At 44.4% G+C, this 23,068-nt stretch overlaps 1 protein-coding gene across 1 annotated transcript in view; it reads right to left on the minus strand.

Annotated features, from left to right (window-relative positions):
- LOC126456244 (transcription factor GATA-6-like) overlaps nucleotides 1-23,068 on the minus strand; it is a 536,593-nt gene that overhangs the window by 286,923 nt on the left and 226,602 nt on the right. The gene's annotated exons all lie outside the window — the stretch shown is intronic.

Genomic DNA, 23,068 nt, shown 5'->3' on the forward strand with positions numbered 1-23,068 from the left:
GTGTAAGCAATTGCCCCTCTGACACCTTGTCCCATGTTTCATAACCAGAAAGGCCCAAGCATAATATTTCATTCTGTGTACACACAGCTTGCCAAAGAATTGTACTTCAATTGTCTTTCTTCTCAATTACACTCTAGAGCAGAATACCGCTTTGACCCAATGGCTGACAGTTGATTGCCAGGTATGAAAATAATCCGACTTCCAGGTTAATTACGTGGCTTTGGCTATAGCGAAAAGAGTTTTCCGTTGGCAAATGTTTGTTTCCAGTGGTAAGACAAGGTGCACAAACTTCATTATCCTTTATACACTCCTGGAAATGGAAAAAAGAACACACTGACGCCGGTGTGTCAGACCCACCATACTTGCTCCGGACACTGCGAGAGGGCTGTACAAGCAATGATCACACGCACGGCACAGCGGACACACCAGGAACCGCGGTGTTGGCCGTCGAATGGCGCTAGCTGCGCAGCATTTGTGCACCGCCGCCGTCAGTGTCAGCCACTTTGCCGTGGCATACGGAGCTCCATCGCAGTCTTTAACGCTGGTAGCATGCCGCGACAGCGTGGACGTGAACCGTATGTGCAGTTGACGGACTTTGAGCGAGGGCGTATAGTGGGCATGCGGGAGGCCGGGTGGACGTACCGCCGAATTGCTCAACACGTGGGGCGTGAGGTCTCCACAGTACATCGATGTTGTCGCCAGTGGTCGGCGGAAGGTGCACGTGCCCGTCGACCTGGGACCGGACCGCAGCGACGCACGGATGCACGCCAAGACTGTAGGATCCTACGCAGTGCCGTAGGGGACCGCACCGCCACTTCCCAGCAAATTAGGGACACTGTTGCTCCTGGGGTATCGGCGAGGACCATTCGCAACCGTCTCCATGAAGCTGGGCTACGGTCCCGCACACCGTTAGGCCGTCTTCCGCTCACGCCCCAACATCGTGCAGCCCGCCTCTAGTGGTGTCGCGACAGGCGTGAATGGAGGGACGAATGGAGACGTGTCGTCTTCAGCGATGAGAGTCGCTTCTGCCTTGGTGCCAATGATGGTCGTATGCGTGTTTGGCGCCGTGCAGGTGAGCGCCACAATCAGGACTGCGTACGACCGAGGCACACAGGGCCAACACCCGGCATCATGGTGTGGGGAGCGATCTCCTACACTGGCCGTACACCACTGGTGATCGTCGAGGGGACACTGAATAGTGCACGGTACATCCAAACCGTCATCGAACCCATCGTTCTACCATTCCTAGACCGGCAAGGGAACTTGCTGTTCCAACAGGACAATGCACGTCCGCATGTATCCCGTGCCACCCAACGTGCTCTAGAAGGTGTAAGTCAACTACCCTGGCCAGCAAGATCTCCGGATCTGTCCCCCATTGAGCATGTTTGGGACTGGATGAAGCGGCGTCTCACGCGGTCTGCACGTCCAGCACGAACGCTGGTCCAACTGAGGCGCCAGGTGGAAATGGCATGGCAAGCCGTTCCACAGGACTACATCCAGCATCTCTACGATCGTCTCCATGGGAGAATAGCAGCCTGCATTGCTGCGAAAGGTGGATATACACTGTACTAGTGCCGACATTGTGCATGCTCTGTTGCCTGTGTCTATGTGCCTGTGGTTCTGTCAGTGTGATCATGTGATGTATCTGACCCCAGGAATGTGTCAATAAAGTTTCCCCTTCCTGGGACAATGAATTCACGGTGTTCTTATTTCAATTTCCAGGAGTGTAGTTAACAGATCTCTACCGAAAATATCGGTGAGTCGTATACGAATTTACGGTTGCAGTGACACCTTCCATTGTGCCACTATCAGCACTGTCACCTTCAAGAAATGCAAATTATTTGGCAGCGAAAGGGAATGCTGTATTCTCGCATGTTGCTACTGATTTCCTGAGCTAATTTCGGTTACTTTCAACTTCAGACCGAAGATTGGTTCGATGCAGCCCCTCACACTAGTTTATCCTCTGCAAGCTTCTTTCCCTCTGCATAACTGCTGCAGTCTATAATCATATGAGTCTTAACTGTATTCAGCTCGTGGTCTCTCTGTACAATCTTCATCTCCCACCCTCCAACCTCCACCTTAAATTCCCTTCCTTACCCAAATAATGATCCCTGGATGGATCTTATCAACTGAACCTTCCCTTTAGTTAAGTTGTGCCATAAATTCTTTTACCCCAGTTCGATTCAGTATATCCTCAATAGTTATTCGAGTTATCTATCTAATCTTCAGCACTTTTCTGCAACATTAGATTTGAAAATCTTCTATTGTCTGCACATACAATATGTGAAACAGAATGGTCTAGATGAAGCAAGTTTTTCCATGGAAGATTGATCTGTGTGAGACAGTGCTGCTCATGCTGCTTCATAAATTCTGAATCAAAACAGTTTGTAACTGATAGTTTCGTTGTAGAGAAACAGCTTAGGGCAGTGTATATTGATCGTTAGATTCTAGAATACTAACACTAAGATTCTGATGCGAAGTCGCACAGTCCACCTTGACTAGCCAGATAATCCACGCACCCCAATTTCTACACGGTCTAATAGACTATGATTTGTTCATGAATTGCAGTCGGATCTGTCACTAACTTTATGTCTGAATGAGGAAGTCTTCCTCAACATCGCCTGCACGTAAGTCGTCTTAAACTGCGTTCCCTGCCTCTGTACGTAAAATTACCTGTGTATTCATCGACTGAGACTAACAGATGCTATCAATGGGCAGCTGTTCGTGCCGTAAGACTTCGACCCAGAATATGACTTTCGTTTTGACAGTACTCACTTTCGAATTATCAGTGTTGTATACATTATGCCATATGAAGAATGGGGAATGCTGAAATGTATAATTTCGTAAGGCGTGTTTTAATCAGTAAAATTTTTACGCATATGTCTAGGAACATAACGGAACGCACTGTCATCATGCTCAAATATGACTAGAAATATATTTTTGTCGCCACCTCTGCCATCAGGTGTTGTCCTGGGTCCTTTCAACGATCATTTATCGTCAGTTTCCTAACGTGCATCATGCATGAACATTCATATTGAAGTCTCTTATTTTTTGCTACTTTTCGCATTCTGGAGTCAACTCCTAATTTCATCAGCTCAAGTATGAAGATCATACTTTAGTGGTTCATTTCTCTTCATTAGTTCTTTCTAACATCTTCCCAAAACTGTCAAATTAATGTCACATGTAGCTTTTAATGTTGTCCTTGGCACGAGAGTTAAGGTATTTCCATAAAGTATCATACTCAGAACTAAATATCTGGAAAAAGCTGTAACAGTTTGTGTGTTTCCTTAATTTTTCACTTTATCATATTTATCTGCATCTCCCACACTATGCCAGTTACAAATTCACTTTGTAGTGAGAGTATACCCGAACCTGAATCTTAATTACATGCTACATATTTTTTATTTGTAATACAAATTACAAAACTGTAGGCTCCAGTATGAATAAAGGTCATACAAATTGTTCGAGGTGGTTTCCCAAACATGATATGGGGTGAACAGTGAGCAGTGTCAGTCCACAGAACCCGTACACCTAAGCAAACAATGTAAAGGGAAATGCAAAAACGCTCAGTTTATCCGCGATTGTTAGGATTTCAGAAACCACCTTTTCTTCTTTAAATGCATATGTACCAATAAATGTTTGTGACCACATTGTTCATAGCTTTTTTGCCTCCTGCTCTGTGTGTGTTTGAATGCTATGCAGTTCCATTCACTGCCTAACATTTCAGTGAAAAGATCTCCTCTTTACTCTTCCTTCAATTATCAGCTGCAAGAAGAGATTTGTTTCATGTAGTATGTCCTAAATAGCCACCTCTGCTGTACCGAGTCTTAATGCCTGCTTCATCAGCAACCCACAACACATCAGCGCTTTGAAAATGCCTAACACACAAGGGACAATTTTCTGGGCGACAGATGGCGATGCTCCGACCGTCCACGAGAAGGCGGCCGAAGCGTCATTAGAGGCCGAGGGCCACATGGGCCTATTCTCTTCCGTAAGGCATGAGATCTAAAATAGGCCAAACTGTATCCTAACACTGAGTAGTACCTACTACTGTAGTGCTCGGGCCGGGCCAGACCAGACAAGTTCACTCCAGTTAAGTCTGCTGGGCAAGATGCCAGTTCCGCAAGGTTTCTATCAGTCAGGATTCTCACTCAAGAGCCACATCCACGATATGGCTGCCATTCGAATCTGACTTCAGGTGCTGCCAGCTGCGGACTTAGAGTGTTCAAGGCCTCCTCACTGAAGAAGATGGGGAGTCTGTCGTTGTGGTAGACTTGTGGACTTTTAAATTTATTCCAGTTTAACTTACAAATGGCAACACTCTGGACAGACAGTTTTGCTCTCTATAGGACTCTAAACTTTTACAATGTGTATGTTTAATGAACTAATACTTAGTGACAATCTAACTGGTCTTCACCACCAAAAGTATTACTGTTCTGTTTCAAGAAGTGATTTGTGTTTCGTTTCAGTCCACATCGGAGTAGATTTGCTATTAATTTTTGGTAAATAAATTTTTCCAAACATTGTTAACTGGGTACTTTTTGTGCCATTTTCGGCAGACATGTCAATCTCTTTCTTGTTAATTATACTAGACAGTTACTGACACCAGGAAATAGTGCGCGACAAGCTGGGAATTTGGGCTAAACGAGAAGCGTGCTTGGATAGCCGAAACGGTTAGGACGACCAACACAAATTTTCACCTCTCGCCACTGAATTATTTGAACGCCTTCATGCAGATGATATCGGTAGTTCGTTTTGATCACACTATAAATAAGCTACTTATTCATTCCAATGCGCCAGAAATACAGTTTTACCGAATACGAACACTTTTCTATCACGTTCATACTAAATAAATACGCCACAGTTGTAAAATGCTTTTATTAATCGAAGTCCTACACGGCAGAAGTTCCTAAATACTACTGACTTCTGTTGTCTAATATTTTGGTCAATAAAGCCATTTTAGAACTATGACGGTTTTGTTTAGCAAGAACATGTTGTACAAGAAACTGTTGTGGATGTCCCACAAATAAAAATTTATACACTGGTATCAGGTAGTGTTGATCACTTTCACCATACGAGGAGGCATAGTGATGATGCTAGACTCGCATTCGGGACAACGGCGACTATAATCCGTGTTCGGCCATCCAGATTTAACTTTTTTGTTGTTTCTCTTAATCTTTTAAGGTAAATGCCGGATTGGTACCTTTGCAGAAGTCCTGGCTCGTTTCCTTTCTCCGCCTTCCCCATTCCGATCTTGTGAAGTCTCTCTAATGATTTTGCCGTCGACGGTACGTCAAATCCCGTTCTCTCGCTATTCAGTTGCTTTGACGAGTGACAGCGTCTTGCTAGGAGACAAGTGAGGGTATCCGCTAGTGTAGTGTCACGGAGTGTGGGCTGCTACGTCACGCCTGGGCACATTATCTCCAGGCTGACGTCACAAGATACTGGATATCGAGCTCACAGCATAGCCTCTTAATCATGCGCGTCGAGAGGAGTTACGGAGTTATCGTTGGCCCACAAGCGGCTCGCGAGACTAGGCGACGTAGACCTATGAACAACTGGCGTCGAATGACACCTGCAGTTGTATCCATCATCAAAAGGTCGTAGTGAGGCAGGCGGAGGTACAGAATGGAATTCAGGAGTGTTTTCTGCAGCTAGCACTGGAAGTGTCGCAGAAAGGTCGTCGATAGTATAAAGGTGGAACGCCCCCGGCGTAGCCGTGAAGATCTAAATTTATAGCCGCTTTTATTGGTGGCTGCGTTTCGTTTATCTCCTTTTTTCCCTTGGAAGGACCTCGCATAGGCGGCAGCCAGCTCGGCCGCTGGGTTCAGGGCTGGTCTGGGTGCAGACGATAACCCCTTGCGCTGTTTCCATTTCAGTCGGAGCCAGGTCGCGTGACCGTGCGTGAACACCAGTGTTGGAGTGCTGGCCGCACAGCTCCTTGCCCTATATCTGTGCAGAAGACACAGCATATCGTTCAACAGCCATCAAATGTCGATCGTCGGTTCTTTTGTCCCCAGCGGACGTTGTTGCAGTGGAAGCATCGAACACCATACTGAGGACTACAACCTGTAACGGTGCGGCAATGTGTGAAAGAAAAAACGTACTGTAACTTTTCAGCACATATTTTGTAACGTAAATCATTGTACAGAAACTTATATTCACTGTTCATCTTCATTATCACCTTCATTTCCTGTTTTCTTAAAATTAAAAACCCACTGATAGTATTAAAATGTAGCTGAAACCATATTTGAAATAGAAAGTGTCTTTGATCAAAACCAAACCCAAAAAATATTAGATTATTTTGTGCAGACATCAATCAAAAAAAGAGCAGAAACTATTACATGAAGTAACCTTCAGTGAATACAGAAAACACAGAATGAAGGTTTTCAAAATGTCTTCCGTATTTCTTAAAGCTGTAGGATTCCTGTCATTAGAGGAAACATGTATTTCCTAAATGAAGAGTTCAAGAGAAGCACGACTTCGGTAGCTCAGATGGTAGAGCACTTGCCCGCGAAAGGCAAAGGTCCCGAGTTCGAGTCTCGGTCGGGCACACAGTTTTAATCTGCCAGGAAGTTTCATCAACTGAAGTGCTAGGAGGTCTCTTTTGAAAGTATCTGGAATGTAGCCTTGTACGGAAGTGAAACATGGATGATAAACAATACAGAACAGAAAAGAAGAATTGAAATGTGGTGTTACGGAAGTATGCTAAAGATTAGATATGTTGACAGGATAATTAATGTACTGAACTGAATTGGAGACACAAGAGCTTTAAGGAACAACTTAACCGAAAAAAGGGATACACTTATAGAATACATCCTTAGACACGAAGGAATTCTTAACATTGCACTGAAGCGTGTAGGGGTAATAACCAATGGTTGACTGCAGGAAGCACATTCAAAAGCATGTTGATTGCAACATTTACGTAGATACGAAAACGATTTGCAAAAGATAAGCTAGCATATGGGGTTGAATCAAAGAAAGTCTTCGGACTTCAACTACCATGTGAACGGATATCCCAAACGAGATTTTCGGAATTTCCTTCGGGAGTATAGGAAGGGAATGTATGTTCCACCACCGCCGAAACACCAAGTCCCTTTCCCCACTTTCCACGGAAGAGCCTATATCGAAATGATCTGATGTTAAGGCGCTCATGCTGCCGCTATAAAAGAGATATAGTCGAAAAAAAAGCTTTTTTGCAGGCCATCAGCCACATTCGATCAAACCAAAATGTCAGCATTTTTACACAACAAAAATTCAAATAAAAGAGGACCGTTCTGAGAGTGGCAGGCTATTTATCGCACAGAAGGCCCTGCCGCGGCCGCAGACGCAGCCGCAGCCGCAACCGAGGCTGTTTGCATGCGGCCGTTGCTGACGTCACGGAGTGACCTCTGACCCCGCAGCTGCCTGGCCTCCACGCGGCGTGGCCGTCGGATTTTTCCTCGTGTCAAACACTTCACAAATCTAATAAATTAGCATCTCGAAATAATAAGGCACTTTACGTAATAGTGAGATCGATTCGTGAAATTATTTCGCCGTTTATTTATTGCACCGCTTTCTGCAAGTGTCTGATTTCTTCAAGAATCAGAAGGAGCTTAAGTCTTTGGAAAAATCGTTTAAAGTACATTTCGAATACTATGTACGAGAATATCAATCACTGCGCAACATGATATATTGTTTTGCACAGGACTTTGCCGAATTACATATACGAACAATCGTTGTAAAACACTTGCTGATGGTGGGGCAGTGTGATACTCTAGCGTTAAGAACACGTAGGGGCAACGCCGTAGCCATTCTGATACAATTAGTCAGCCCTAATTCCATTAAGAATGGTTGAAACCAAACCAAAAATGTCCGCAGTTCGTGGTCTCACAGTCGCGTTCTCGCTTCCCCAGCACGGAGTCCCGGGTTCGATTCCCGGCGGGTTCAGTGATTTTCACCTGTCTCGAGATGACTGGGTGTTTGTATTGTCCTCATAATGTCATCATCATTCATAAAAGTGGTGAGATTGAACTGAGAAAAGACTGGGAATTTGTACGGGCGCTGATAACCGCGCAGTTGAGCGCCCCACAACCCAGTTATCATCATCATCATCATCATCCACATCATCATCAAACCAAAAATTCTGCGAACTGGCCAGGCGAAGACAGATCACATTCAAAACTGTATAATGTTTGCAAACTTTTAAGTGAGAAGCGACTTATTTTATCCGAAAATATCCATTGTGTAATAGAAGAACCGCAGTGAAAGAATGACATGTAGTATTTCGTTGTATTCGGTCAGTTCCAGTTCTTTATTACATTAGTGAAGCGACCAAGTTATGTCTTCCGTCAACTTTTTTGGGCATACAGCAAGATTTTCATTTTGCACAATGTTTCGACATCTGCCATAGCTGTCTTCATCAGCCGCTGGGAGCAACCAATTGGATACCCGAGAAAGTATTCTGTCTATCGCACAGGGAAGTTTACTAAGCGAATACGGGAAAGCTGAAAGGTGGCAGGAATACGTAGAAGGCTATACAAGGGATATGAATACTATGTTATAGAAGGGAAAGAGGAAACAGAAAGAGATGGAATGGGTGATATGGTACTGAGAGAAGAATTTGACAAAGCACTGAAAGACATAAGCCGAAACAAGGCCTCTGTAGTAGACGACATTCACTCAGAACTGTTGATACCCTTCAGAGACCAAGCCGTAATAAAACTATTCCACCTACTGTTCAGGATGTATGAGACAAGGAATGAACGTAATAATTCCAATTAAAGCAGAATGTAAAAATTCGAATTCCAAAGAAAGCATGTACTGACAGGGGTAAACATTACCGAATCACTTTAATAAGTCATGGTTGTAAAGTACTGACATAATTATTTGCAGAAGGATCGAAATACTGATATACGCCAACTCGGGAAACATCAATTTGGATTCCGGAGAAGTGATGGAACACGTGGGGTAATACTGACCATACTCCTTATATTCGAGGGGCGTTTGAAAAGTCCATACAAAGTCCGAGCGATGGCACCACCGGCGCGTATCGAGGTCATGTTTAGTTAGTAACATCTTTGGAAAGGACACACACCAAGTTTCAGCCATATTGGTCTATTTCTTTGTGTTTGATATTCGTGTGAATCAAGGAAGTCGAGTGATTGTCAAAAAGTGGACGAAAAAGAATTTCTTGTGGTGATTAAACATTACTTTAAGAAAGGCAAAACGCCCCAGGAGACCAAAGAGAAACTTGATAGACATTACGGTGACTCTGCACCTTCGATTAGAACAGTTTATAAGTGGTTTCAAAATTTTCGGAGTGGCCATATTGAAAGGGTACAGTCCCGCCCGACATTGAAAATAGGTACAACATACTTCATTATTTTTGTCAGAACAACACATTTTTTTCTAATAACAACTCAATTTCAATTAATACAGTGAAGCCGGATACCAGTGTGGGAAAGAATGACAATTTATTTATTTAACTGATCACATGTGCACTCCCACAAAATAAATCCCTACATCCAGTTTGGTGAGATCTGTGAAATGAATGAATGTATGGTCGTCTGCTAACCGTAGATAGTGAATGTGAATATATGATCATCTTTGAGACGATCCTTTGGCCACCTTTGGTGGGACCAAATAGATGAAATTTACCTGAGCTTTGAGCGCCTGAAATGTGGCTGACCAATACGGTAGCAAGGTGCTCCCCCATTTCAGCAGAGGTGCGAGAGGACCTCAAGAACGGCCACGTTTCAGCACTCTGCCGCTGGATCTTGTGCTGTTAAGACCTGTTTTAGTTGTGCTCAGTAACCACAAAAGAGCGGAGACATGGTTGTTGTTGTTGTGGTCTTCAGTCCTGAGACTGGTTTGATGCAGCTCTCCATGCTACTCTATCCTGTGCAAGCTTTTTCATCTCCCAGTACCTACTGCAACCTACATCCTTCTGAATCTGCTTAGTGTATTCATCTCGTGGTCTCCCTCTACGATTTTTACCCTCCATGCTGCCCTCCAATACTAAATTGGTGATCCCTTGATGCCTCAGAACATGCCCTACCAACCGATCCCTTCTTCTGGTCAAATTGTGCCACAAACTTCTCTTCTCCCCAATCCTATTCAATACTTCCTCATTAGTTACATGATCTACCCATCTAATCTTCAGCATTCTTCTGTAGCACCACATTTCGAAAGCTTCTATTCTCTTCTTGTCTAAACTATTTATCGTCCATGTTTCACTTCCATACATGGCTACACTCCATACGAATACTTTCAGAAATGACTTCCTGACACTTAAATCAATACTGGATGTTAACAAATTTCTCTTCTTCAGAAACGCTTTCCTTGCCATTGCCAGTCTACATTTTATATCCTCTCTACTTCGTCCATCATCAGTTATTTTGCTCCCCAAATAGCAAAACTCCTTTACTACTTTAAGTGCCTCATTTCCTAATCTAATTCCCTCAGCATCACCCGACTTAATTAGGCTACATTCCATTATCCTTGTTTTGCTTTTGTTGATGTTCATCTTATATCCTCCTTTCAAGACACTGTCCATTCCATTCAACTGCTCTTCCAAGTCCTTTGCTGTCTCTGACAGAATTACAATGTCATCGGCGAACCTCAAAGTTTTTATTTCTTCTCCATGAATTTTAATACCTACTCCGAATTTTTCTTTTGTTTCCTTTACTGCTTGCTCAATATACAGATTGAACAACATCGGGGAGAGGCTACAACCCTGTCTTACTCCCTTCCCAACCACTGCTTCCCTTTCATGTCCCTCGACTCTTATAACTGCCATCTGGTTTCTGTACAAATTGTAAATAGCCTTTCGCTCCCTGTATTTTACCCCTGCCACCTTTAGAATTTGAAAGAGAGTATTCCAGTCAACATTGTCAAAAGCTTTCTCTAAGTCTACAAATGCTAGAAACATGGTATGCATGTGGAATATTTAAGAGTAGTTTGATATAATAATTTCTCTATTTCAGGAACTTTTGTGGGGAGAATTAAATGTCAGGCAGGTAGTATTAATGGGATTGTAGTAATCTTCGGAAGTGACCAACGGTCACAATGAAACAACCACGTGTAGCAGTAAGTTGAAATACTTCCGTGTGCTTAAGTTAAGCTGAATTACTAGCGTGTGTTCAATAAGTTGAAATAATTAAGAAATAGCGTGTGTACCATAAGTTGAAATATTTAAGGAATGGCGTGTGCAGGACTTGAAATTAGAGACGAGTACTTCCACGTGGTGAGTACTGTGTGAGTCTCAATCTGTGTATGAGACAAAGGATAAAGAGAAGTACTCGTCCATGGTATCAGTTGAGGACTCGCGCGTGTGATGAATATGTTCTTAATATTACTTTGCGTGATATGATTCCGTGTGACGCTAGATTCAAACTCTGAGAGAGAAGCAAGGTGAGTCGGCCGTCTATCCAGCAACGCCACTTGGCTTGCTTTGCACAGGAAGACGTGCAAATATCTCCAGAGTTCATAGTAGGAAAGTAGAATTACAAAGTGGGGCAGTGTCGTGTGAAGCTGGGATAAATGTTAATTGAAGTGGGAAAGCTGAAAGTGATAATGTTGTGACTATTCCCTGTGTAGTATTTCATATTGTAGTATGGTGTATGTCATGTAATTTGGGTATGTGTGGTTTGCATGGGAGAGTAGCGAGGTAGTTTCAAAAGATTAGTGGGTTATGCGTGTTCCTTTTGTACTTCTCGGTCTGGAGGAAAGTTTCGTGATGATGATTGTGAGAGTCGAAGTGTGAGAAATAATAAAAGATCCACCATCCTATCCAGAAAGTGCACTGTAGCGTTAAATAATTTCGAGACCATAATATAGAGATTCACCAATGTAAAGCCATGCCCACTGGGCGGAATTTCTCATGTGTTATTGTTGTAGGTTATAGAATTTGTGTGTTTAGGTTATAGAATTTATCGGAATAAATAATATAGTGAAAAGAAAAAGATTGGTGGACTTTTCCTTCGAATTGTATGTTGTCATGATGTCCCGAATTTATAATGTGTGCGCCATTCATATTCAGTGCGGTGGCCACGTGTTGATAAAAGCCGTTATATAAAAGACAAAAAGAAAATGTGGTATTGCCAGTGCGTAGTGAACAGTCAGAGCTCTGTAAATCACTGATAGTCAGATGTGCGTTTCCGTTGCGTATTATTCATACAGGAGGATAATTTGTAACTTAATTGTGAGTACGAGAGTTCATGTTACTCGATAAATAAGAATGAATCCACTCGCTTGGCAGACCACTCATCTTGCAGGCTTGACTGCTTGATGCCACAGTATGAGCAAGGCATGTGGGTGCCTCTCAATATGGGCATAAGTGATTCTGAACGTTCTGGATGCCCTGCGGAGGCTATGACCCCAGAAATTATTGATAAAATCCATGATATGGTGATGTATGACAGAAGAGTTAAGGTACGTGAGATTGCTAGTGCTGTGGGCATCTCGAATGAACGGGTATATAATACACTCCTGGAAATGGAAAAAAGAACATATTGACACCGGTGTGTCAGACCCACCATACTTGCTCCGGACACTGCGAGAGGGCTGTACAAGCAATGATCACACGCACGGCACAGCGGACACACCAGGAACCGCGGTGTTGGCCGTCGAATGGCGCTAGCTGCGCAGCATTTGTGCACCGCCACCGTCGGTGTCAGCCAGTTTGCCGTGGCATACGGAGCTCCATCGCAGTCTTTAACACTGGTAGCATGCCGCGACAGCGTGGACGTGAACCGTATGTGCAGTTGACGGACTTTGAGCGAGGGCGTATAGTGGGCACGCGGGAGGCCGGGTGGACGTACCGCCGAATTGCTCAACACGTGGGGCGTGAGGTCTCCACAGTACATCGATGTTGTCGCCAGTGGTCGGCGGAAGGTGCACGTGCCCGTCGACCTGGGACCGGACCGCAGCGACGCACGGATGCACGCCAAGACCGTAGGATCCTACGCAGTGCCGTAGGGGACCGCACCGCCACTTCCCAGCAAATTAGGGACACTGTTGCTCCTGGGGTATCGGCGAGGACCATTCGCAACCGTCTCCATGAAGCTGGGCTACGGTCCCGCACACCGTTAGGCCGTCTTCCGCTCACGCCCCAACATCGTGCAGCCCGCCTCTAGTGGTGTCGCGACAGGCGTGAATGGAGGGACGAATGGAGACGTGTCGTCTTCAGCGATGAGAGTCGCTTCTGCCTTGGTGCCAATGATGGTCGTATGCGTGTTTGGCGCTGTGCAGGTGAGCGCCACAATCAGGACTGCATACGACCGAGGCACACAGGGCCAACACCCGGCATCATGGTGTGGGGAGCGATCTCCTACACTGGCCGTACACCACTGGTGATCGTCGAGGGGACACTGAATAGTGCACGGTACATCCAAACCGTCATCGAACCCATCGTTCTACCATTCCTAGACCGGCAAGGGAACTTGCTGTTCCAACAGGACAATGCACGTCCGCATGTATCCCGTGCCACCCAACGTGCTCTAGAAGGTGTAAGTCAACTACCCTGGCCAGCAAGATCTCCGGATCTGTCCCCAATTGAGCATGTTTGGGACTGGATGAAGCGTCGTCTCACGCGGTCTGCACGTCCAGCACGAACGCTGGTCCAACTGAGGCGCCCGGTGGAAATGGCATGGCAAGCCGTTCCACAGGACTACATCCAGCATCTCTACGATCGTCTCCATGGGAGAATAGCAGCCTGCATTGCTGCGAAAGGTGGATATACACTGTACTAGTGCCGACATTGTGCATGCTCTGTTGCCTGTGTCTATGTGCCTGTGGTTCTGTCAGTGTGATCATGTGATGTATCTGACCCCAGGAATGTGTCAATAACGTTTCCCCTTCCTGGGACAATGAATTCACGGTGTTCTTATTTCAATTTCCAGGAGTGTATTTTGCATAAACATTTGGACATGAGAAAGCTAACCGCAAGATGGGTTCCGCGGTTGCTCACGCTTGACCAAAAACGGAATCGTGTGAAGTGTTGCAAGGACGGTTTACAGCTATTCAGAAAGAATCCGCAGGACTTTAAGCATCGTTTCGTCACGGTTGATGAAACATGGATACATTACTATACTCATGAGACCAAACAACAATCGAAAAATGGGTTACCAAGGGAGAATCTGTTCCAAAAAAGGCGAAGACCATTTCTTCAGCCGGAAAGGTTATGGCGACTGTTTTTTGGGATTTGCAAGGGACAATCCCCATCGACTACCTGGGAAAGGGTAAAACTATTGCAGGTGCATATTATTCATCGTTATTGGACCGTTTGAAAACTGAGCTGCAAGAAAAGTGCAGGCGATTGGACCGCAAAAAAGTCCTTTTCCATCACGACAGTGCACAAGCACACACCTCAGTAGTTGTGGTCGCAAAATTAATGAAAATAGGATTCCAACTCGTTTCACATCCCCCTCGTATTCTCCAGACTTGGCTCCCTCGGACTACAATTTGTTCCCCAATTTGAAGAAATGACTGGAGGGACAAAGATTTTATTCAAACGAGGAGGTGATTGCAGCAACTAATAACTGTTTTGCAGACTTGGACAATTCCTATTATTCGGAAGGGATCAACAAATTACAACAGCGTTGGACGAAGTTTATAAGTCTAAAAGGAGACTATGTCGAAAAATAAAAAAGGGTTACCCCAAACACGTAAGTAGTTTTTATTTTTGCACGGACTTTTCAAAGGCCCATCGTATATGTATTACTGGACTACACACTTTAAATTTTTGAATGTGGCAGGCGTAGAAAACAGGAAGCGAAAGACTGACAGCTCGTACAGGAACCTTACGACAGGCACAGGAGCAGAAGGGCACGAGAATGAAAGCTGTAGCCTATTCCCAGTGCTAGCCAATCTGTACATTGAACAAGCCGTGAAGGAAAGCAAGGAGAAATTTGAGAACGGAATCAACATTCAGGGAGAAGAAACAAAAACTTTACAATTTGTCGATGCCACTGTAATTCTGTCAGCGTCAACTGAAGACTTGGAATAGCAGGTAAACTGGATGTACAGTGTCTTGAAACAAGGTCATAAGATGGACATTACCAAAGCAAAAGAAGGGCAACAGAACGCAGTCAACAGTGTCGCATTTCCACATTTCCCGTGGCGAAAGAGATGGATACAAGGGGTGGTGACTAGGTACTGTACCTCGCCATCTCTGTGTGCCGGAAAAATTGCAGTGGCAAGAAATTTCTTCTACCACCTGGTGTAAAGGCTCTATGTTCCCTCCCGTGTTCAAGCACTACTTTTCGCTTAATTTTGTTACTGTGAGACGAGCTAAAGAGCGTATCAGATTTAAATATACACGCATTTTTTTGCTACGGGCTAAATACGAGTTCCTCGCGCGAGATCGCCCCCCTTTATGTGGGACCGTAAAAACGCGCCTTTCAGTGGACACATTTTTTTTCCCTTCTCTTGTCCGCCGCCTTCATTTTTCTTGCCGGTAGCCAAGGAGGCGGACGATGGTTTTCCACAATTTAGAGGGGGGCGTGCTGAGAGCAATATATCGGGCGATAAGGGCGGCGCACGTGTCTGGTGGGCGGCGCGGGCGGCGGCAGTGGGCCGCGTTTTTGTGGCAGGTCGCCGCCTTGACCCGGCGGTGCGGCTCGGCGCGCTATCTCATCTCCGCTGCCATCGCATCGCATCGATGCGCGCGTGCAGCCAGACCTCCTGGCGCCCGTACTGCGCTAAACGCCTCCACTCCTCGTGGGATATTGGGGCGTTTCGCGAGGACAGTGAAGTCTTCACAGCCAATGACTTCGTACAAAATTCATCACGCTGTACGCTGACACACCAACATTTCCATTCATTCCATAGGACAACATTTATTGCTCCCCTTGCTCAGGCATTAACACGCTTCTCATACAAAAGTAATTATACAAAGTGACGTCGATAAAAAATGCAACACATTTTTTTCTGAAAGCTGGTTGGTTTTATTCAGGACTCCAATACACCATGTTATTCACCACTCTTGGCTACAAAACCCTATTTTTCGACATAATCTCCCCATAATCCACTTCTGCTTCCCGCGGAGTGTAACCTTCATTGGGTCAAACAAATGGAAGTCGGAAGGTGAGAGATCCGGGCAGTAGGTGGATGAGGAAGAACAATCTAATGACGTTTTGAGAGCTTCTCTCGGGTGCGCAGAGACCGCTACGGTCGCAGGTTCGAATCCTGCCTCGGGCATGGATCTTTGTGATGTCCTTAGGTTAGTTAGGTTTAACTAGTTCTAAGTTCTAGGGGACTAATGACCTCAGCAGTTGAGTCCCATAGTGCTCAGAACCATTTGAACCATTTTCGGGTGCGCAGACTTGTGTGAGGCCTTGTGTTGTCATGGATGACGATGATGATGATGATGATGATGAGGAGGAGGAGGAGGAGGAGGAGGAGGAGGAGGAAGAAGAGGAGTAGTAGTTCGCTCATTTTTTGTAGCGACGAACACACTGAAGTCACTTCCTCAATTTCCTGAGGGTAACGCAATGTACTTCAGAGCTGATTGTTGCACCATGAGCGAGGACATCAGACAAAATACCCTCTTCAGAATCCCAGAGGACTTTAACGGCTGAGAGTGCGGTTCTACTCTTTTTCTCGTGAGGAGAAATGTTGTGGTGCCATTCAATGCACTGCCGTTGTGTTTCCGATTCGAAGTGATGAAACCAATGTTTCATAGTCTGTGATGACATTCGACAAAAACTGTCACAATCAGCGTCGTGACACGCAAGTAATTCCGCATAGATGGTCCTTCGTTTCCGTTTATGGTCTTCTGTTAAGCTGTGAATAACCCGGGAGGCACACAGCTTTGAGTATTACGAGGGGTGGATGAGCGTGTCACTAACAGAGACGTCCAGTCGTGCAGCGAGGTGTTGTTGCACTGTGCTCCGTCCATCACCTCAAATGAGTTTGTCCACACGTTCCAACAATGCAGGACTCACAGCTGTGTTTGTTTGCTTTCGGTTATGAGATATGTTTTCTTTTTTACTAACAACCAAGAAAAAACGGAAATCATAATTAGCCATAGCAGCAGTGCTAAATTTTTTCGTGTCTAAATAAACCTTTTTTAAAAAAGGAGTAATTTTTATTCGTAAAATTTCAGTTGGTTTGAAATACCGAAATGAGAAAAGCGATCAGCGCTATTTTTAATAGCAATGCCGACAGAAACTATCAACAAACACATGGCATGAGAATAGGTACAGCATTACTGAGACAATAAGGTTCATGTAGCCATGTGTCGTGGTTTAAGTTATGCATGGGCATGCATTGTGCAAGACTGGCCGCCGCTATTCTATACTGCAGTTTCTCGCTGTCTTTGCCAGACATCCATTATATTGGAAAATGGCACCAAACCTAGTCTGGAAATACTTTTATGAAGTGACGTGGCAATGAAGTACAGTGCATCATTTCCTTTAAAGGACTTTTCTGTCATTTCTATGAAATAATAAAAGAAGGAAATTATGGTAGTAGTAATAAATTGATAACTTAACAATAGTTATTCGCAGTATATAATAAAAATAGAAAGTCAATGATCTACTACCTGTATCTACATAATATGCCTTTAACTGCTTCTAGCCCTTGAAGACGGACAAATTAACACGAAATAACTAAGTTCTCCAACCTCATTTTTTGACATTCAGCTCTGACTGTTCATAATGCCTAAACAGCGATGTGATTCCCTATTACATGATCAATGAAGAGTAGAAACTGGTGATTTTTTTGTAGTATTCTACCATTTACCACTTTTCAAGAAAAGCAGCGAACGGTGTGCGGACTAAGTTTTCTTTTCTTTCCCTATTTAATTTAATATTTTGATTCTATGCATCTTGCAACCTAGGAAATCAAAATTTTTCAATCTTTGTACGATTTATAACTTTATTACAGGAAATAATAAGAAGAAAAACCGAAACTCTGTTATTTCAGAACCCGGTTATTTGGAGAGGTTTTAACATTCGTGGAAAAAAAACGATACAACCGAAAATCTGTTGTTTCAGAGACACCCGCAGTTCGTACTATACGATATTGTGCTCTAAACGTACATTCTCAGAAATTTCTTCTCAGATTAAGGCCTATGTTTGCTATCAGCAGACTTCAGTTGGCCAGAAATGCCTCTCTGCCGGTGCTAATCAGCTTTTTACGTCCTCCTTGCTTCGTGTGTCAAGTGTTATTTTGCTTCTTCTATTCATTTACTTCGTCTATTCTGTAGTCATCAATTTAGTGCTCAAGTTCATCGCTAATTTCATTTTTGCTACTCCTCATTACTTTTGTCTTTTTAGGTTTGGTCTCAATCTATATTTTTTACTCACTGGAGTACCAATCCATTCTACATGTCCTGTAGTTTTCCTTCACTATCACTGAAGATGTCATTCAACGACTTATCACCGATATCCTTTCACACTGAATTTCCATCCCACTCTATCATTGATTATTCGATTTATAGATCGAACAGTACGAGCGAAAGACTGCACCTCTGTCTTACACCCTTTTTAATCCTGGCACTTCGTTCTTGGACTGAGTCATTGTTCCCAGCTACCCCTCTCTCCTTATACCTCACTCCTACTTTCTCACAATTTCCTACACCTTGTAACATTTTATATTATCGAACGCTTCTTCCAGGTCGACAAATCATATGAGCGTGTCTTGATTTTTCATAATTCGTACTTCCATTAGCAATCTTTAAGGCTTCTCTGGTGTCCTTACCTTCCCGAAAGCCATGTTGACCATGTAATAGATCGTCAATTTTCTTTTCCATTACTTTCCAGTTTCGGCAGTACGAAGAAAATCCGTTTCCTTTAATGTAGCCACAAAGTCGCCAGCATGGCTATAGAAATCTCTGCTTCGTAACATGACTGGCAGCAGTGTTCACTAAACTGCTGTGTTATGCCCGCATTTGTTTGTCCTCTCGGATTAATCTGACGGTGAGCTGCACCACTGTCGATCATCAGCTATATGGCAGCACCGCATATGCTGCAATGCCTGGCTGCAGTTCTCCGAGAAGCATTAACTGTTTTCATTTCAGTCCCTGTATTAGTACTTTTGATACGTTCTTAAAGACATTCCAAAGCTATGAAGGATCGGTTCGATTACATTTATGCCTGATGTCTTGTAGATAATGGCACGAAGGAACATCATTAGGTAGCTAATAGTTCACTTCATTGACATATCTTTTTCCGAAACATCAGTAGATAGAAATTATTTGAAATTAATATAATCGCTACTTGATAAAAGGCTATTCTAGTCAGCTGAATGTACTTATGATGACTCTAATGAAGATATTAGTTGAATGATAATTACAGCAGTAAGTGAGGATTTTTGCCCTGTTCTAACAGACTTGTGGCCTTTCTGATCACCTAAAAACATATTCTGAATTTCGTGACTGCAGTACTCTGATGCAAGACAAAGCTACCGAAATATCGATTCAGATTCTGATCAGGTTTCAACGTCGTACAAAGACTGGAATATTGATTAAGTGTTATGAAATGTAAAATTGTGAAGTTCATGAAACGAAAGAATGACTTCAATGTCAGCGGGTCACAACTGGAATCAGTCAACTCATACAAATGCCTGGGTTAACGGTTTGTAGGGACAGGCAAAGTCTTCAGTGAAACAGGTGCTAAGAAACACTCATATAGTGTGTGGGACGCATATCAAATATGGCTAACATGGGGTATTAAAAATGAAATGAAATGATCGTGTGGCATTGTTGGCCGGGATGTCCCATTCGGGTTCGGGCGCCAAGTCGGCGCCACATTGGGCGACTTGCAGCCGATGATGAGGATGAAATGGTGATGAGGACAACACAACACCCAGTCCCCGAGCGGAGAAAATTACCGACCCGGCCGGGAATCGAACCCGGGCCCAGTGCATGGCAGGCGACCATATTACCACTCAACTAAGCAGGCGGAAACACGAGATATTGAGCGTACACAAAGAAAAGTACGAATTTTAGTCACAGGTTTGGTTCACCACAAAGGAGAGCATCATCGATATGCTGGGGAATCTGAATTGGCAGACGCTAAAAGATTCACGCAACAATCCCGTGAAGACCTGCTTAAAGGGATACAAGAAGTAGATTTAAGAGATGAATCTAGAAATATTCTACAATCGCTACGTATCGATCCCATGGGCCTGGTAAGACGAGACTAGAGTAAGTACAGCAAAGACGGACCACTCTTGGTTCGCTCCACATGCGCCTGGAACGGGAGACAGCTCGAACATGTACAGTGCTAAGTACGCTGTGCCATGCACTTCAGTGATTTGCAGATAAGACAGCGACAGCTTTTGTAGGATAACTTAACTGTTTGGATATTTAGGCATTGCTGTAAAGTAGCGAAAAATTATATCGGAAAAATACAGCGTGATTCAACTATCCCTACAGATGATTTATGCAACCCAAAATGTCATATCTGGTTTTCAAACACCACGCAAGAGATTTTCGTATTGTCTCGCTCGCAGCGCGCGTGCTATAAGCACAACAGAAAAAAAAATGAAAAGGACGTACTTGTAAGAAATTTAACGTAGTTACATCTTGTACTGGCATACGCTTCCGCTAGAGGCAACAGCTTTCGAGTAATTCAAGGAAAAAATGCACACAAGTGAGCTTCAAACGCGACTCCACCCCCACACATTCATCCCTACAAGTCAGATTTTCTACTATGTTGCTCGTGGTATTTCCTCCTACCACACCACAAAAATTTCTAACTATACGAACTATTCCTAATATTCAACCTTTCTTGGTCGCTAGTGATTGGGCTATTACAGTACCTGCATAGTAGGCTGCTTTGTTAATACTATTAATTTAAATGGACCCTATGGGGGAACGACTTCTGTAAACATCGATCCGAACTTAACCCTTACGAGCACTGTAGTTTCGTAGTTAGAACGCCTGACGAGTACAACGATGTAGGTGTTTAATTTATACAGTTAATTGTTAGATAAAATTTATCATAGACGTCAGTTTTACAATTTTTAAATGCTCGAATAAGGCGGTGGCGTAGTAAGGCCAGTCAGTGAAGACCAAAAACGGTCGAATTTCGGAAATAATTTGCAGTCGCAAATTTTTGTACAGTGGTAGGAGGGAAATCCTTACAGGTAGGGACTCAGTTTGGGAATGGAGGTGAGTTTGAAATTCTCTTTTGTACGATTTTGTTGGATAAATTGAGAACTACGGCCTCTTGCGAAAACTTGACCCATTACAAAATTTAACTACATTCCATTTGCTACAAAAACGTTACATCGATGTAATTGTTTACTTTATGTTGTCAAAATTCACAAAATTGTTAGGTAACTGGGTGTTGTGTGTTGTCCTTAGGTTAGTTAGGTTTAAGTAGTTCTAAGTTCTAGGGTTGGTTCAAATGGCTCTGAGCACTATGCGACTTAACATCTGAGGTCATCAGTCGCCTAGAACTTAGAACTAATTAAACCTAACTAACCTAAGGACATCACACACATCCATGCCCGAGGCAGGGTTCGAACCTGCGACCGTAACGGTCGCTCGGTTCCAGACTGTAGCGCCCAGAACCGCACGGCCACTCCGGCCGGCTAAGTTCTAGGGGACTGATGACCATAGATGTTAAGTCCCATAGTGCTCAGAGCCATTTGAACCATTTTTTGTTAGGTAAAATTTACGCAAACATCGAGTTTACAGTTTGTAAGTGCTCGATTAAGCCGGGGCCGTAATGATGCCAGTCAATGAAGACCAAAAAAAATCGAACGTGGGAAGAAATTTGTACCGTTGCAAATTTCTGTAAAGTGATAAGAGGAAGTTCCGTGAACAACATACATCTGCGGTACTAAGGGGTGCGTTTGAACGTCACTTTTGCAGGTTTGTCTTGAATAACTCGAGAACTGCGGGCTCTAACGAAAACGTAACCCAGTACAAAATTTAGCGACACTAAATTTCCTACAAGAAGGTCCTGTTTGTTTTTTTGCATAATGCTAATAGTTTGCGAATACCGAAGGAAGAGAATACGAAAATTTCGCGTGCAATTTTCGAAGGCCAGATATATCATTGCGGTTTGCATAAAACTACAGAGGAAGGGGCAGATGAATCACCCTGTGCAGATGTGATACTTTGGTGAAATGGTTTAAGTTATTCGTAAGAATCCTACTTTGGCAAGTGCGTCCTCCACAGACCACCCTTCGCCTCAGCAGCATTCAGGCATACGAGTGTTTCGAGGAGCTTTGTCTTCCGATGATGAATCAGCTCCTCGGGGCGGCGGCACGAGACGTGCTTCTGTTTTTTCTGTTGCCCGGATACTGTCCAAGTAGAAGATATAATAAGCTCAAGGAATTATTAGAAAGGCTAGCAGCTGCGACGAAGGCGGCTCCCGTTTAGTATGCGTTTACGGGTTTTATGGGGCCGAACGACGTCCCGGATGGCTCTATAAAGCAGGCAGGCTGCGGAGGGTGGGACGCGGTGACCCCTGGTGAGCTCGCGAGAGAAGGCGCAGCCGGCGCCGGCGGGCCGCGCCGTGGGAATGCCGCGGCCGCGGCGGCAGCAGCGCTAAATCAGGGATCCGGCGCATAGCCGCCTGGCCGCACTGCACTCGCCCGGCCGCCTTTTTTGAAGGCTCGACTCGCGGCCGCCTAATTAATGGTTATTGGTCGTATACGCTCGTTTAGCGGCCGCAGCGCCATCGTTAGCAGCCCGGCTGAGCTGTCGCCTTCTTTTTAAATTAGGAACGTGCAGTCGCCCGGTCCGGTAATGAGCGAGGCGAGACGGAGTGGGACGCACGCACACACTCGCGGGATGTACAAATCGGAGAGGCGTGGGCTCGCTGCACGCCGGGAAACGCATCGGCCCATTAGCATCCGGAGCTTTTTGTCCGCGCTCCAGCCGGCCGAGACGCGCGCAGCCGCGCCACGACACCCGCGGAACTAGCGAGTGGAAATCCTTGTGACCTGAGACCACCAGATGCGCAACTTAAGCAAATTTTTACTTTTACACACAAACAGAACGATCTGTCACACTACTACACTTTAAAACACAGTTTATATGTAATTCATGTCACACAGTCTCAAATGTAACCTACATCCGCTTTCTTTTATATAGTGTATGTGGTAAGATACTGTCATCCCC

This window comes from Schistocerca serialis, chromosome 2 (assembly GCF_023864345.2).
Source record: "Schistocerca serialis cubense isolate TAMUIC-IGC-003099 chromosome 2, iqSchSeri2.2, whole genome shotgun sequence".
Classification (NCBI taxonomy): Eukaryota; Metazoa; Arthropoda; class Insecta; order Orthoptera; family Acrididae; genus Schistocerca; species Schistocerca serialis.